The following is a 12997-nucleotide window of genomic DNA, read 5'->3' as shown; positions in this document are numbered from 1 at the left end:
TCACCACACACACAGTCAGTGAGTCCCTCTGCCTGCTCTGAGCAGCAGCCTTGCAGGGACTGGGCCATGGTAGTGAGAGCCCCGAATCCCAACCACTAAGTCACCAGGGAACTCCCCTAGTAGCATCAGTTTTATCTTTCCGATGCTTTTGCATGCTAATAAATGGCAGCACTGGGAACTCCCTGGCGGTGCTCGCTAGGTCTCAGCTTTCGCTGCTGTGGGCCCGGTTCGATCTCTGGTCGGGGAACGAAGATCCTGCAAGCCTCGCAGCACAGACAAATAAAGAAAAAAAAAGTGTCAGCACTTGATAGCACACATACATTGATTAGGTGCTGTGTAATCTCTCTGTTTTTTTTTTTGGTTCATAATTGATTAGTTTTGACAAAAGGTCAATTGATGACTGCAAAGAACGTGAACTGATAGAATGTAATATTCAATTTTATGCACATATTTGTCTTTTTGCCAAAAAGTGGTGTCCTATTTCTCTTGAATACCATATATCACCTCAGTATTTAACATTTGGTTCAACTGAATACAGATGGTTACTGTTTAACAGTATTTTTAAAATTGAAGTATAGAGGATTTACAATATTATTGTAGGTTAGTTTCAGGTGTGTCGAATAGTGATTTAGTATTTTTACAGATTATAGTCCTTTTTTTCATATAATCTTTTATGAATTGGTCCACCTCTTGGGGACTTTTGGGGATAACTGGAACCAGTTGCTCCTTCCCCCCTTTTCATTAACCATTGAGCTGTTGGTCTCCAATGATGTGACCCCCGAAATCCCATTGGTTTGGGGGACAAGTCACGATAGTAGCAAGGCAGACAACAGTGGCGATCTATTCTATTCTATTCTTTTGGCCAAGCCTTGCGGCACGTGGGAGCTTAGTTCCCCGACCAGGGATCGAACTGGTGCCCCCCGCAGTGGAAGCGTGAAAACCTAACCACTGGACCGCCAGGGAATTCCCACAGTGGTGATGTTTTAGACCTGAATAGCCATGTTCAGTGGGCCACGATTTCCTGAGAAGGAGACCCACACCTGGACCCCAGGAATGGTCTGAGACCCTTGAGATGGCATCCGGTGGTGCACTCTCTCCGTACTCCGTGAAACAGGCCGGATGTGGATACAGCAAAGCGCAGAGAAAAATGGGACGTGGTTTACTGGGTGCCCCAGAAGCACAGAACGTTCTGGACACAGGCACTTTCATCTAAATGACTCAGATGGCCCCATTGCCTATTAGACTCAACTCTCACTAGGACGGGAGTCACTCCTCATCCCCTCAGACCACCTTTTCCAGAAACTGATGAGTTCAATTCCCTATATACCCCCAGGTGCTCTATCCTGGACACTGGGTGCTCACCAACCGGGACACGTATGTAGAGTTCCCCCGGGCAATGAGTCCCAGACACTTACCCTTGACCCCAGCTTTGTACAGGTATCACTGACAAATAGAAATTGAAAATACTTAAAGTGTACAGCTCTATAATTTGATATACACATACATTGTGAAATGATTACCCAACCAAGCTAATTAACACGATCATCCCCTCGCATAGTTACTTGTGTTTGTGTATGTGTGCTGACAACGCTTACAATCTACTCTTTTAGTAAATTTCAAGAACAAAATACAGGGACTTCTCTGGTGGCACAGTGGTTAAGAATCCACCTGCCAATGCAGGGGACACGGGTCAATCCCTGGTCTGGGAAGATCCCACATGCCACGGAGCAAAAAAGCCCGTGTGCCACAACTACTGAGCCTGCGCTCTAGAGCCCATGTGCCACAACTACTGAGCCCACGTGCCACAACTACTGAAGGCCGCGCACCTAGAGTCTGTGCTCCGCAACAAGAGAAGCCACCGCAATGAGAAGCCTGTGCACCGCAACGAAGAGCAGCCCCCATTCGCCGCAACTAGAGAAAGCCTGCACGCAGCAACAAAGACCCAATGCAGCCAAAAATAAATAAATAAAATAAATAAATTTAAAAAAAGAACAAAATACGGTATTAACTATAGTCACCATGTTGTACTTTAGACCCTCAGAACATACTCATCTTTTTTTTTTTTTTTTTTTTTTTTTGAGCAGACAATGGTTTATTGCAGGGTGAAGCAAAGAGACAGGCAGCTCGTGATCAAAAGACGCAAACTCTCGGGCTTCCCTGGTGGCACAGTGGTTGGGAGTCTGCCTGCCGATGCAGGGGACGCGGGTTCGTGCCCCGGTCTGGGGGGATCCCGCATGCCGCGGAGCGGCTGGGCCCGTGAGCCACGGCCACTGGGCCTGCGCGTCCGGAGTCTGTGCTCCGCAACAGGAGAGGCCACAGCGGTGAGAGGCCCGTGTACCGCAAAAAAAAAAAAAAAAAAAAAAGACCCGAACTCTCCAATGGTTTTCAGGGAAGTTTTTAAGGGCAAAATTTGGGGTGATGGCTGCAGGGTGCGTGACTGACTTGTTGGTGGTGAGGTAACAGTGGTGTTCGAGGAATCTCAAGCATCAGCCTTCTGGTTCCGACCAGTCTGGGGTCTCAGCATACAATAACCATCCTCCACCTGGGTGGGGGGCTTAGTTCCTGCAGAACAACTCAAAGATAAGTGTCAGATTGCTATGTCTGCCCCTCGAGGAGGAATTAGGACTCTGTTTTATTGCTACACTTGTTTCTGGACTGCTTTTCCTTTGTTTTTGCATTCCTTCACTTCCCTAATTAGTAACTCCTTGAATCTATACACTTTGAAAATCAGGGAAAGTCTAGGAGACTCCAGCCTTTCTCTACAAACAGGGAACGGGGGACATGGAAAGGCTTTTGTACCCTGGAGGGCCCCACAGGGTCCTGCTCAGTTTCAGAACGCCTTAAGTGTCACTCCAAAAGTCTGTGGCTCCCACTGGGTGGGTCCCCATCAGAGAGAGAGTAGAATGAATACCTGCGTGCGTGCGTACGCGCGCGTGTGCACACACTCACATACGCACACACACACACCCGCTGCCCTCCACTTCTCCCAGGCTGAACTTGGTGTTTCAAACTTAAACTGCCCTTTAAGCCTGGCTGAAGATCTTCTGCCCCTTTAAGAGAAGACCCACGGGGTAGGAAAAGACCAAAGAGCCAAAAGAATTACCATATTCCTTTTTTACCTACTGCCCTCCTGCTGCTTCGTGATGACTCTGTCTACCAGAGGCCAGAGCACTAGGACGGACATAGCCCCCCAAAGAATGAGAATGGACTCACTCCTTGGTCAAAGAGAGCACAACTCGCCTTTTTTCAACCCTGGAATTAAGCTTTGGGATTCCTGATAAAGTTTGGTCCCTTTAGGGTTCCCCCAAGACCACCAAAAGTCCTGAGCCCAAGTACAGGATTGGGCTGATGGTAGCTAGGAAGTGAAGAGGAATTGTATGCTGCTGGCTCTAAATATGGATTGCAGAATTTGCTGGACTCTGAGCAGCAACTTCCTTCGGGCGGTGGTTCGCCAGTAGCCCGCGGTCCGGCAGTACCCAGCACCGCAATCCTGCTCAGATGCTGAGGTTCTCTGAGGTTCCTCTGGCCTCCCTGCTCCACGCCTGCCAGACCATGATTTGTGACCACATTTCACCATGATTTCCCAGGTTTCCCAGCATTTGCTCAGATCTCTGATGCTTGAAATGGCGTGTGACTACTCTCCAGGTCTCAGGGACCTAAAGGTCTGGGTACGCTCTTCATTTCCCACCTGGAGCAAAGGGGCAAGAGTAGTAACAACTGCAAAGCCTCTCCAAGATGGCCTTGGTAAATTTCATCCCTAGGGAAGCTCCTTAAAGCCTGTTGGGGACACCCTGTTTCTTTAAGAAGAAAAAACTCAAAAGCCAACTGAATTCCAAAGGAGGCTCAAATGCCCCTTACTGTTTTGCAAATGGCTCTCTTAGCCCGAGGTGGGTCTGCCTGTGACTGGCTGTATCCTTCTCCGCTTTGAGTCCTGGGGGTCTAAGAAATTGAGTTTGGGGTCTCTGTCGGGGGAGGGGGGGTCTGGCACCTGCAGACTCACCCAAAAATCATTAGCTACCCCTTTGGGCAAAAAGAGTACAGCCTGCTGTTGAACTACGGTGTGCCAGTTGCCAGAGTCCTGCCAATTCCCCGTGGTTCGCCAGGTGCCCGCGGTCCACGAGGTGCCCTGCCCACGGTCCACCAGATGCCCATGGTCCACGAGGTGCCCTGCCCACGGTCCACAAGATGCCCACGGTCCACGAGGTGCCCACGGTCCACGAGGTGCCCTGCCCACGTCCACCAGATGCCCAGAGTCCACAAGGTGCCTTGCCCACGGTCCACGAGGTACCCTGCCCACGGTCCACCAGATGCCCACAGCCCACAAGATGCCCACGGTCCACGAGGTGCCCTGCCCACGGTCCACCAATTGCTTGAGGCCTGCTGAACTGTCATCCTGCAGCATTGTAGTTGCCACGCTGAATCTGCCCTCATCCCCTTAGCTTCCCAGCCCTTCTTTTTTTTGTTTTTTTGCAGTACACGGGCCTCTCACTGCTGCGGCCTCTCCCGCTGCGGAGCACAGGCTCTGGACGCGCAGGCCCAGAGGCCATGGCCCACGGGCTCAGCCGCTCCGCGGCACGCGGGATCCCCCCGGACCGGGGCACGAACCCGCGTCCCCTGAATCGGCAGGCGGACTCCCAACCACTGCGCCACCAGGGAAGCCCCCCAGCCTTTCTTTGCTTCTCTACACACACCTCCCCGTGACTCACTATTAGTGCAAGTTCGTGTGACGGATGCACAGTGAGGCCAACAAACCGAAATGTCAGAGTTTGGAGCAGAGAAAGGTTTATTCCAGGGCCATGCAAGGAGACAGAGTTGTACTCTTTGACCAGCATCTCCCCATTTCTCCCACCCTCAGCCTCTGGCAACCACTGTTTTACTCTCTGCTCCTATGAACTAGACTTTTTTAGATTCCACGGAAAAGTAAGATCACACAGTGTTTGCCTTTCTGTGTCTGGCTTATTTCCGTAGCATAATGTCCTTCAGGTTCATCCACGTTGCAGCAAATAACAGTACTTACTTTTTTTTTTATGCGGTACGTGGGCCTCTCACTGTTGTGGCCTCTCCCGTTGCGGAGCACAGGCTCCGGACGCGCAGGCTCAGCGGCCATGGCTCACGGGCCCAGCCGCTCCGCGGCATGTGGGATCTTCCCAGACCAGGGCACAAACCCGTGTCCCCTGCATCGACAGGTGGACTCTCAACCACTGCGCCACCAGGGAAGCCCCAGTACTTAACTTTTTTTTAAACCCTGAATAATATTCTATTGTATATATCTATACACCACATTTTGCTTATCCATTCATCCATCGATGGACACTTAGGTTGTTTCCATGTCTTGGCTACTGTAAATAATGCTGCCATGACTTTGTGAGATATCATTTCCTCTGGATATACACCCAGAAGTGGGATTGCTGGATCATATGGTAGTTCTGTTTTTTATTTTTTATGGAAACTGCATTGTGTTTTCTAGAATGGTTGTACCTACTCACCCTCAATTTTTTTTTTTTTTTTTTTTGCATACGCGGGCCTCTCACTGCTGTGGCCTCTCCCGCCGCGGAGCACAGGCTCCGGACGTGCAGGCCCAGCGGCCATGGCCCACGGGCCCAGCCGCTCCGCGGCACGCGGGATCCTCCCGGACCGGGGCACGAACCCGCGTCCCCTGCATCGGCAGGCGGACCCCCAACCACTGCGCCACCAGGGAAGCCCCTCACACTCAATTTTTTTGTGAAGGGTTTAAGGACTTCTCCACTTCCCATTAGAGAAGTCCCCGTACTACTGCTATGTTCCTGAGTAAGACATGTCTTGCCACTTAAACAATTTGAGGCTGGGAAATCACACTACTAACACCCGACAAAAAGCAACACGATGCAGTAGCCATCAAGCAGCAAGCCAGCCAAGCGCCAGCGGTGCCCTTTAGGCAGTGGTTGCTGCCGTTGGGTCCCACTGATGCGCCAAGCAGTCCGAGGACCTACCATCTCCGTCTGGTGAAACCACTCTGCCATGCAGTGCCAGTTGTTCTAAAAACCTACCCTGGATTTGTTTTTTTTGTTTGTTTGTTTTTTTTTCGGTACGCGGGCCTCTCACTGTTGCGGCCTCTCCCGTTGCGGAGCGTAGGCTCCGGACATGCAGGCTCAGCGACCATGGCTCACGGGCCCAGCCGCTCCGCGGCATGTGGGATCCTCCCGGACCGGGGCACGAACCCGCGTCCCTTGCATCGGCAGGCGGACTCCCAACCACTGCGCCACCAGGGAAGCCCTCTGGATTTGTTTTGAGCATAAATAGTAAGACACTCGCGCAGCGAAAATAATTGTGATGAGGAAGAAGTCCTGTACTAATTTCACAGTCCCCTAGAAACAGGAGGGCCACCAGGGAAGACAGTCTGCAGGATCAGCGGGAAGAGAGAGGTGAACGGGGGGCAGGGTCCTTTCTGGAGGTTTTCTCCAGAGGGGATGGGCAAGATAAACAAGAGCAGGAACTATGATTGGAGAGTTGGAACAGTTACTAGGAACCCTGGACCATAAGGTTGGTCTCCAGTAGTCTCACACCTGGCCCTGCAGTGATTAGGGCAGGGGATAGAGTCCTGGACTGCAGAGGTCTGATAAAAGGATCCGCCTGGGCAAGGGGGTATGGACTCTGAATTGGTTTGCTTGCATATCAAAGTTTTGCTGGCGGGCAAGTTGCTTGTTATCTCTTGGATGTAGTTAATCCTGGAGAGCGGGTTCCCAGTGTCCACAGGCTCCAAATGCCAGAGAATTAGGAGTACATTAAATAAGACAGTACAGTTAATACAACTGACCCTGTGGCACTCAAGCATTTCTCAGAGGCTTGGCGGTAAGGATGATACCTTAGTCATAGTAGATACGAAAAATGAACACGTTCTAGAAACCTGCTGTGCAACACTGCGTACACATAAAAATGCAGTATTGTGTACCTGACTCTCGGTTAAGAGGGTGGATCTCATTAAATGTTCTTACCACAATAAAATGAAGTATAATAAAATAAATATAACAGTAGGGAACTACATTATTACAGTATTTTACGAGGCAAACAAGCAGGCAATGGATCACTAACATACCTATCAGTAAAATTAGCAAAAGTTTGAAAGGTTTGTTACTTACAGCTTACCAGGCAGGGTAGACTATAGCAGGATCCCGGGGGAAGTAAGCTGCTAGCTCTGGAAGGTAGACACCCCATGGGTGATATTGCTGTAAATGGTCCCAGAGACGCTTAGGGGAGGAGTAGGAGAGGCTGCTGTAAGTGTGGAGCGACACAGCTGGGTTGAGTCCAAGGGGCAATTCTGCGTAAGAGCTTGAGGAGGACGCGAAGTCCTCTTTAGCAGTGAACTCCTGGGCTGGGGTGATGCTATCCGTGGCAAGGTCCTTTCCAACAGTGAGCCAAAATCCTTTCTGAAAGGTGGAAAGTCCTCTGTACCCTGGTTCATCTATTTTTTTTTTTTTTTTTTTTTTTTTTTTTGCGGTACGTGGGCCTCTCACTGTTGTGGCCTTTCCCGTTGCGGGGCACAGGCTCCGGACTCGCAGGCTCAGCGGCCATGGCTCACGGGCCCAGCCGCTCCGCGGCACGTGGGATCTTCCTGGACCGGGGCACGAACCCGTGTCCCCTGCATCGGCAGGCGGACTCTCAACCACTGCGCCACCAGGGAAGCCCTGGTTCGTCTATTTTGATGCTGGAAAGCCCCACGCAGGGCTGCCAGGCAGCAGATATTCTCTCTGCTCTCAGGTCCCTGGTGGTCTGGACAAGTTGTTCTGGCAGTCTCAGGTTCAGGTGGGGAAGCAGCACCTCAGTTTCTGAAAAACAACAGCAATGACAACAATGACCACCACCACCACCACCACCACCAAAATGACTCCAGTTCTGACTCCAGTTTGTTATTCACTGTATGGTCATGTACAAGGGATTCTGAGGTCCATTTAGGAGCAAATACTCATAAATGGTGTTTCCAAGGATGCCAAAGTTTTCATCCCTACACCCTCTTCTCCAAAAGTCTCTTGAGTCGGGCTCCTGTTCCAGAGTCCATCATCAGAACTCTATTTCTCCATTGTCTAATTTACTTTAGTTTAAATTTTAATTTAGCTAATATTTCACATAGAAAAAAATTCAGATAACTCATAAACTATAACATAATAAGCACCAGAGAAAAATTTCACTCTCTTCACTGTCATCTTTCCCATTTCTCACAACCTCAGCTCTGTCATAAATGATTTTATTAATTTCCTGAGTTTCATTTGAGTTTCTTTGTGAAAATACAATTACTGTATATATTTATATTCCTAGTTCTCCTTCTCTAACACAAAATTATTATACTTTGCTTTTTTCTCTTAATATATTCTGGAGCTCTTTCCAAATAATCAAATGTCACCAGTGAATTTTTAAAAAATAGGGTCTATGGAATTCACATCAGCCTCTAAATTCTTCCTTATAGCAACTGTATTCCAATGGAATACTTCTAATATTGTTGCAAGTCAACCAGTGAAAACATCTGGGAGCTTAGAGGAAAAGGCTCAAGAATATAGTTCTCATATTGATGACTTCATCATACAGAAAGCCAATAGGAATTATTGTGTTTTTTAAAGTTAAAACTCCAGAGAACATAAGTTTTGCCATGATTTTTGAGCTAAAGAAAGGAACAAGGGGACTTCCCTGGTGCTGCAGTGGTTAAGAATCCGCCTGCCAGTGCAGGAGACACGAGTTTGATCCCTGGTCCGGGAAAATCCCACACGCCACAGAGCAGCTAAGCCCATGCACCACAACTACTAAGCCCGCGTTCTACAGCCGTCGAGCCACAACTACTGAGCCCAAGTGCCGCAACTACTGAAGCCCGCATGCCTAGAACCCGTGCTCTGCAACAAGAGAAGCCACTGCAAAGAGAAGCCCACGCACCGCGGTGAAGAGTAGTCCCTGCTCGCCACAACTAGAGACAGCCCGCATGCAGCAATGAATACCCAACATGCAGCAATGAATAGCCAAAATAAATAAATTTATTTAAAAAAAAAGAAAGGAACAAGTGTTAGGTTAATGACATTTTTGGTCCTGATCATTACCAGAAGTTGAAAGCACTGTTTTTGAAGGCTACAACCTATGTTTCTGCTAGCAAGAAAAAAGGAAGGAAAAGAAAAAATGTGCAGGCGGAAGCAAAAGAGGGGAAGGAGAGAAAGAAAAAAGAGAAAGGAGTAGAGTATGGTAAAAACTGGTCAAGAATTATTGCGAACTATGCCAAACATGTCCCAGCTTTGTCTTTGTATGAAGGTGTATTACAGGTGTTTCCACAGACTGTAAAAGTGGAATAGAGTTGATCTGATTAGACTGAAAGAAGAATAGGGTGGGAAGACTAGAACAGAGATGTTAAATCTCACTGTGCATAATTTTAAATTGATCTGGGGGAAAATGTTATGATATTAAAAGTGTAGCCGCTTGCCCTGGTGCCATGCCTTTGTCTACATCCACTCCTGACAAGCAGAAGCAACTAGCAAAAATGTTTTTGGTCTTTAGTTCTGGTGGATCGTCTGTACGCTTAGTTAGAAATAGGCTTATATTGCTATTTAGTGATTTGCCAACTTTAGACATTATGCAGTTGACTCGAACAAGGCTGGGGTTGGGGCACTGTCTCCCCCTGTGCTCTCCTCCCCGTATTTACCCTGCCATTCACCTCGGTCCGCCATATACCTCTGCAACTTTAAGCTATATACTTTAACTTTCATTCCCTTTCACGAACCTCTTGTTCCAACAATCAGAAAGATGAACACATTAGCACTACTATCTTTTCCTCATCCTTCCTTCTTCTTCTTTTTTTTTTTATTATTTATTTTTGGTTGCATTGAGTCTTGGTTGCTGCACACGGGCTTTCTCTGGTTGTGGCGAGCAGGGGCTACTCTTTGTTGCGGTGCATGGGCTTCTCATTGCGGTGGCTTCTCTTGTTGCGGAGCATGGGCTCTAGGAGCGTGGGCTTCAGTAGTTGTGGCACATGGGTTCAGTAGTTGTGGCTTGTAGGCTCCGTAGTTGTGGCACACGGGCTTAGTTGCTCCACGGCATGTGGGATCTTCCTGGACCAGGGCTCGAACCTGTGTCCCCTGTATTGGCAGGCAGGTTCTTAACCACTGCACCACCAGGGAAGCCCCTTCCTTCTTCTTTTAGATGAAATTTTTGTCAAGGATGGGAAATATCTTACAGGAAAGAATCAAGAACAAGATAAAATGAATGGATGTATTTTGTGACCATTCTCATTAATTTTTAAATTGTGAGTTGAATGGGGCATATGCGTGAATTCTTTTCCCTTAAAGATGACATTATACCCTTTAAAGAGGTAAAATGCCAAGCTAATGGATAAGACCTTCATAATGATCTGACTTGTGAATAGGTAGATAGGCACAATAACAGAACTTGGGGGAAATATAATCCAAACTCTAAACCTATGGAATCTAAACTCTTTTATGGCTCAGGAATGAGATCTAGGTTTTCCCTATAGCCTTCTCCCTTAAGACATTAGCCTAATGTTAGCTTACACAGTTCACAAAATACAGGTATTATTGGAATGATTTCTGGACATAAAAGAGAAGCTCTTATTCTTCCTTTGAAGAAAGAATATGAAATAACATACACATAGGATCATTTTTCTCCCTGAGGAGGGAATGGAATACATATAATCCCAACCTTGATTCCTAGGGTCCTTTAAATAAATATTTGCTGAATGTATGGGTTTAGATCTGTAGTGGATTAATAAAGGATTGGGGGGAAATTACAAGTTTTAGAGCTTCATCTTAAAGATAATTAAACTCTGTCGAAAATGCACCCATTGCCACTTGACAGAAATCTGGTCTGGAAGGACTGCTAATCTGATGCAGGATAGCACTTCCTCTAATTTTACATGATAGTGTCACGTTGGAAAAAAATGCAGCCAACCAAACTAACATGCAATGGTTTCCTGTAACTTAGTATTTTTATTTCATACTTAGTGAAAGAACAGTTTCAGACTCAGATACAGACTGCTATGTATCAATCTTGTGCATGCATAAAAAAGGAAATATAAGTAAAATTGGTTATGGTGTTCCCCAAATTTCTTCACTTTCCAACTTTTCTAAATCACTTTTTGAATCAATTGTTAATGGCTGTGGTTTACCATACAGTACTGTCTTTTGTGCCACCAAAAGTGTTGGTGGTGCACCAAGCCTTCAAAAAGTGCTCCATTACCAAATCCAGGATTTTTTCCAAGCTGCAGATCCTATTCCTCAAGTTTTGATGCCAGCACTTTCTTGATCTATCCTGAAGAGTTCAATGGATGGTTTTCAGGTAACATCCAGACTCATTTTCCTTCTTCAATGATTTGTTTGGACTAAAACTTAAGAGCAGTTGTAACTGACTAACCATACCATCAGGAATAATAACTATGTAATTTCACTTTTTTGGGGGGGGGATGTTAGGCTTACTATTTAACTGTTCAGATATAGGTTTCCAAAGTGCATTAAGAACTAATGTACTTGGTGAGTAATTCAGGGCTCCCACGGTTTAATAGCTTGTAGCGAGTGCCATCTCTCTCTTTTGTAAGTGCTGGAGAAATCTCTTTTTGGTCTTGGAAAAATCTTCCCTCTTTTTCTAAGAAAAACTCCCTTTAAGTCTGAAAGACTCCTGTGTCTCTCCCTCCCCTTAATTCCTCCTCCTGTTAATTCCCTCCTCTGAGGGCTGTGGGCTTTATTATATTAAAAAATGCACTTAATTCAGTTGAAATAAGGACAATGTGAACAGCTACATTCAAGTTCCTATGTGTGGAGGGAAGGACAACTAGGTTAATATAATAGCCACCTGGCCAATATTGAGGCCAGTTTGTAAAATGCACCCCGATTTCAGAAATGTTAAAGAGTGAAAAATGTGTGTCTTAGCATCTGTGAAATACATCATGTCATGGTGGCTGGGTTAATGGTGATGGGTTTTCTTTGATCCGTTCCAAGGTTGGGATTTGGAAAGGGCTTAACTTAAAAGAAATCAGTACTTCTTGGTGTGTTTAAAAAATCTAAAGGGGTTGACGAACGAACAGTTGCAATAGCCCTCACTTAAAGCGGAGGAGAAAGTTGTAACAGGGGGAAAGATATAGTGGGGGAGGCAGGAGCTGAGAATTACATAAAGAATGGAAACTACGGATGCCAAAGCAATGCATAGGTTTAAAAAAGGGGAGGGGGACAATGTCACAAGCTCTCCAAAAAAGCATAATGATAGTTACAGCAAGAGCCACAGAGCAAAGTAGCTCATGTTAAGATTATTTTTACGTAAGACATAAGCTCTCCAACTGGAGGCCCTCTCATTTTAGGTATGATAATTTTCCTTATCACAGATTATTATGATATATTCAGTACTGTGATTGATTTAGGTTTGTATCCATTATACACAAAACTGTTTTTGCACACCACTATACTTGTAGTGAGTGGTACAGAATATAATTAAATGACTGAGTAGATTCTGGTCAATATTCGGCACCCTTTCATATGCAATGCAGGTCTCTGAATACCTAACTTCTTTAAACCTCACTTTTCTCATTTGTCCAAGGGGGTCATAATAGCATTCGTCCTAAGGTCCTATAAAGGGTTGCCCTGAGTATGAATTGCAAGAATACACACGTAAACCTTAAACACGATGCCTAGCACAAAGTAAGCGCTCATTAAACAGCAGCTTTTGTTAGGTGCACCTCACGCGGGAAACACACGAAAACAGCGCGAAAGACTAGCTCTCTTAGTTCCATTTTCTACAGTTCCTACGTGGCTTTGACTTGGCAAGCAATTTCTATTTGGTCCCTCAAATGCTAAAACCTTGATGTCTATCCTGCGTTATAAGCCTAGTCTTTTGGGTTGGAACACGTTTGATTTCACAAGCTCCGGACTGGGGCCCTGACCCTGGAGGAAGTGTTCCCTTTCAAGATGTGGGGACGGGACAGCGCGGCGGGAGGAAGGGTACTCCAACCACCAGGGGCGGGGGTGGGCAGGGGGCGGTCCCGTGGCTC

The 12997-nt window shown here is 46.8% G+C and overlaps 1 protein-coding gene across 3 annotated transcripts in view; it reads right to left on the bottom strand.

The window, feature by feature from the left end:
• CMKLR2 (chemerin chemokine-like receptor 2) overlaps window positions 1-12997 on the bottom strand; it is an 82533-nt gene that overhangs the window by 69290 nt on the left and 246 nt on the right. The window contains exons 2-3 of one of the 3 annotated variants that reach the window (XM_073807360.1): window positions 9728-10175; window positions 7116-7802 (exon numbers count right to left, since the gene is read on the bottom strand). The gene's annotated coding sequence lies outside the window, so the exon portion shown is untranslated. The remainder of the gene's footprint in view (window positions 1-7115; window positions 7803-9727; window positions 10176-12997) is intronic. The other 2 variants (XM_073807363.1, XM_073807361.1) reach the window with 2 other exon arrangements.

This window comes from Tursiops truncatus, chromosome 7 (assembly GCF_011762595.2).
Source record: "Tursiops truncatus isolate mTurTru1 chromosome 7, mTurTru1.mat.Y, whole genome shotgun sequence".
Classification (NCBI taxonomy): Eukaryota; Metazoa; Chordata; class Mammalia; order Artiodactyla; family Delphinidae; genus Tursiops; species Tursiops truncatus.
This window is presented reverse-complemented; position numbering and strand designations above follow the sequence as displayed.